At 42.1% G+C, this 5,000-nt stretch overlaps 1 protein-coding gene across 1 annotated transcript in view; it reads right to left on the bottom strand.

Moving 5' to 3' along the window:
* Positions 1-5,000, bottom strand: part of LOC139915553 (calpain small subunit 1-like) — a 16,047-nt gene that overhangs the window by 6,904 nt on the left and 4,143 nt on the right. The window lies entirely within an intron of this gene.

The following is a 5,000-nucleotide window of genomic DNA, read 5'->3' as shown; positions in this document are numbered from 1 at the left end:
AGAATTGTTATTTAAGTTGTTTGATATTTATCTGTTTACTTGCCTTAACGACACTCCCTTAAGTGCCGCTCACTGCACCAAGCTGTAATAATTCATAACCATAATTGACCGCATTGACATTGTTTTATTTTAATTAGAGTGCGTCAGAAACCCACTTTCCTAACCGTGGGGCTCAAGCAGAAGCCACCAAAACAGTATTTGCGGGCTGAAACGTCACTGATTTGAATAGTACAGATTCAATAAACACATTCATATTGTGAGCAGGAGTGGCGCCTCTTCACTGGATCTATGGAGCTTTGGTGCAAACTCTGCCTTCATCCTGTCTACAAAATATCTCACCTCTTGTCTTCTTTCACTGAGCTTCAGTCTAATGTTACTAAGCCGGACAAAACGTACTTCTTTGGCTCCGCCCACTGAGGTTTAACTCGACCAATCAGATTATTTCTGCCTCTGAGAAATGTTTGTAGAAGTAAAACTACAATCTGCAGAGGTGTTGCAAAAATGAAAAACACGCTGATCTCTTGGATTAGCACCTGGAAGTCTAACAACGGAGAATCCGGTCAAACTAGACTCCGCCTTCAGCTTCGCTCTACCTGTCGCTCCAGACCGGCTGCTCTCACCCACCCAGCCTCACCCCACCCAGCCTCACCCCACCCACTGCTGCACTACACACAGCTTCATCACCATCATCACCATCATCACCATCATCATCATCATCATCATTAGTGCTGTTGATTTAGACTAATTCCACCCTGCATACTGGCTGAGGTCTGGTCCAACTGGTATACACACCCCTCTTATGACTCAGAGAAAACCTCAGATACACACACACACACACACACACACACACACACACACACAGGCATACAAAACAACGCCCCCTCAGGCTTGAGTGCCGCCCTGCCAGACAATGGTAGGAATGCAGAGAGAGAGAGAGAAGAAAGAGAGAGAGAGAGAGAGATAGAAGAGAGAGAGAGAGAACCTGCCCTGGTGGTTTAGTAGGATGAAAGACTGGTTCTCTCTCTCTCTCTCTCTCTCTCTCCCTCTCTCTCTCTCTCTCTCTCTCTCTCTCTCTCTCTCTCTCTCTCTCTCTTCTCTCTGTCTCCGTCTCTCTCTCTCTCTCTCCCTCTCTTTCTCTCCGTCTCTCTCTCTCTCTCTCTCTCCCCCTCTCTCTCTCTTTCTCTCCGTCTCCGTCTCCCTCTCTCTCTCTCTCTCTCTAACATGCCCTGAAGTCGACTCCAGTCTTTCCAAATCTTTTGTGGTCTGAGGGAAACAATAAACGTTTTCTCTCTTCATCTGTGGGACTGGGAGCAGCGACCACACATCTAACATACAGTATATCTTCTGTAGTTTAACACTGGTTACCACTCTAGCTGATACTGACTCACATTAAAACTGAGAGTAGAAAACAGTAGAAACATCCATGTCAGCTGACCAGGCCAGAGAACACATGCAGTCTGCTTTCATGCTGCTTTACAGTCAAACTAAGACCAGTCAACAGTGTTTAAAACTGATTAAAACTAATGTTAGATGATTTAATCCATCAATGACTGCATCTTTTAAAACTAATATTGGTTAATATTTACACTGAAACAGGTTTATATTCCAACTAAGAACAGTTCAGACTAATGCTAGATAACAGAAACTACTGCAGGTTCAAATTCAGAATAATAGATTCTCTCTCTCTAGGTTCAAATACTTAAATGTGTATTTTTCTCTGATGATAGCTTGTATTGAACTGTATTGAGATTCCCTGTCTGCTCTTATCAACTGACGCTTGCTATGCGTTTTATAGTGCGTTTACCTTATGGTTTGCATTGTTTTTATTGTGTTTTATGTGTTTTTGAGTGTTTTTACTGCAAACCAAAGTTCCCTAATAGGATGAGATAGTTTGAATTGAATTGTGAAACTAGATAATAGCAAATATAATAGAGATGGGACGATATATATAGAAATTTAATATATCGCGATACTAAAACGTGTCAGTCTGTATGTTGTGTCAGGAACATGAATGGTGATATCAGCTCCATGTTATTCTGCTGTCAGGAACATGAATGGTGATATCAGCTCCATGTTATTCTGCTGTCATTAACATGAATGGTGATATCAGCTCCATGTTATTCTGCTGTCAGGAACATGAATGGTGATATCAGCTCCATGTTATTCTGCTGTAGTAATCACTAATCACAGAGTCCGTTCAGCTCTACAAGGTTTCCCTGCTGCCACACCGGCTCCATTTGTTGTATTCTCATGCATTTCTTTCATTTTTTGTGATATGCTATTGATCCTCTCTTCCCCCCTCCACAGAGAGGTCAGAGGTCAGAGGTCAGAGGTCGGGGTCTGGAGCTGGGGTTCACTGTTCTGCTCAAGTAAACTTTAGAGTCACACTGAAATGAAAAATAATGCCTTCTTTTTTTTGCCTTTCTACCTCATTCCAACCATCATACCATACACCTATTTGACAATTTATGCCAGAAAAATGACCCAAATTTTATTTTCTTGTATTTCTATATCAAAATCTCATTACTTTTTCTTCCTGGAAAATAGAAAACCTTTAGTGGTGACATCATTGTGTACCAGGAAGCGTAAATATAAACGAATAAAACCAATAAAACCTCACAGATCTTTGAACAGTCCCGCCCCTCTCCCTGACTGATCTCCCATTGGTTTACACTTTTGAATGCTCCCTCCCTGCGTTATGTCCCGCCCCAACATCCTGTTTCAACAGGAAATACAATAAAGTTATATACTATACTATATACTAGCTATATACTACAAGTGTTGCTGGAGTTTTGACCTTTTTAGACCTTTTTCCCCTTCTCCATGCATCTTGGAAGTAGGTGAAGTTGTGCCAGAAACCCCTACTCTGCTTCAACAGGAAATACATACAATTTTTCTCAGCTCAGTAGCTCAAGTCAGAAAATGTCTTAGATCAAAACATAAACAAAGCCAGCACCGCCGTTTCCCCGTCCGAACCCGGCTCTGGACCGATTCAGACCGAGGTAAAAATAGAAGAAGAGCTTTTACTTTGAAGTGAGAGAGAATAAAGTACGGATATACTCTATTATGTAATGTAATAATGGGAGCAGATGTTGTTCAGTTGTGTTCAGGAGTCAAGGTGAGGAAAAGCTCATGCTGAAGCTGAACAATAACTGTGATCCACCAGAGACGCTCCACTCAGAGCTGCAGAGTTATTCTGGAGGATCGGACGACAAAAGGTTTCCGTTTCTTTGTGGTTTCAGCTTCTGCGGGACAGAGGCCTGGGACCAGCTACGGGACAATAACCGCTGTTACTGTATATCATGGTGAAAAACAATAACGGTTATGACACTATGCCCCTATTTTTCATTACTGTTAACCACGGCTCTCGTCTGTCATCACTAATGTTTTATTTCCCCCTCTAATAAACTCTAATATTCATGTTGCTGACTGAGTTGAAGTGGATTCAGGCCAGCAGCTCTTTATTTGAGACTCATTTGATGCTGTCATTTGTATTTTTATTTGTTTATTTGTAACTATCCTTGCAGTTTTTATAAGCTAAACCAGCATTTTATATATACATTTTTTTGAAAAGTACATATTTTCTACAGTCTTAGTATTTAAATGTGTTTAAAAAAGAGAAATGTTTTGTGATTGATATGATAATTTAGTTTTTAAGTAACTGAAGCATATTACAATACTGTTAGGGGGTTCATCTTACTAATACTTATTAAGATAATATTGTATATTGAGATAATTTGGGTCAGGATAATGGTTTGATGATATTTTCATATTGGCACACGCCTAGACAGCGACATGTCTCATATCTGCCTGGTATGAAGAACGACAGAGAAAACAGAGGAAGGGAAGGGAGGGAGGGGTGGAGGGGTGGAGGGGTGGAGGGGTGGAGGGGTGGAGGGTGAAGGGGTGGAGGGGTGGAGGGGTGGAGGGGTGGAGGGTGGAGGGTGGAGGGGTGGAGGGTGGAGGGGTGGAGGGGTGGAGGGATGGAGGGGTGGAGGGTGGAGGGGTGGAGGGTGGAGACTGGAATGCAGCAGACAGCAGACAGAGCGTATAGCAGCACTGAAGGATTGACAGAAATGTAAAAAGTGAGACAGACAGAGAGAGAGAGAGAGAGAGAGAGAGAGAGAGAGAGAGAGAGAGACAGAGAGAGAGAGAGAGAGACACACACACACAGAGAGAGAGAGAGAGAGAGAGAGAGAGAGAAGCGAAATCGATTAAAACTGAAGATATTTAAGATCATTTCAGGTCAGAAACGTCGGCCTCAGAGGGGAAACAGCAGATAATTACCATGAACCACCTTAAAAAATAATCCACCTCATCTCTGAGCTCTGATTGGCTCTTTGTTGAATTTGAGACCGAAAACCCAGACAGACTGTAGAGACGGCTGTAAACACGTCATTATACTGTGAGTATAGAAGAGGACAGTGAGTGTGTGTGTGTGTGTGTGTGTGTGGATATATGTTGTATATGTGATGTCTCCCTCTCAGTTTTCATGTGTGTATGGGTGAGTCTACATGTGTGTATATATATATTTTTAGTTTTGCGTGTGTGTACAATTCTGTGTGTGTGTGTGTGTGTGTGTGTGTGTGTGGTCTGTTAGCGTGTGACCTGCAGACTGTAAACCAGCAGCAGATGTGAAGCCCAGAGGTTAAAGCTCTGAACCGGCAGCCCACACTCTCATCAGCTGCTGGTTTGGGATCAGGAGGTTTCTGGTTCCAGTCCCAGACCGGCTGGGAAAACCTTTTTAGGGGAACTTACTTACTATTTTTATCTTTTTTTCTTACATTTTTTTATGTCATTTTACTGGACGAATTCTGTATTTTCTGTGTTTTATGTGAAGCACATTGGATTTGCCTTGTGTATGAAATGTGCTGTGTAAATAAAGTATGGATATAGATGAACGGCCTTATGCTTCATGTTAGTTTCATTGAAGATGAATGCAATAAGAGTCTTGTTTGCCTCATCTGGCTGGTTGTAGTTTTAGTTTCTCGGAGGCAGAG

The sequence above is a fragment of the Centroberyx gerrardi genome, unplaced genomic scaffold (assembly GCF_048128805.1).
Source record: "Centroberyx gerrardi isolate f3 unplaced genomic scaffold, fCenGer3.hap1.cur.20231027 Scaffold_86, whole genome shotgun sequence".
Classification (NCBI taxonomy): Eukaryota; Metazoa; Chordata; class Actinopteri; order Beryciformes; family Berycidae; genus Centroberyx; species Centroberyx gerrardi.
This window is presented reverse-complemented; position numbering and strand designations above follow the sequence as displayed.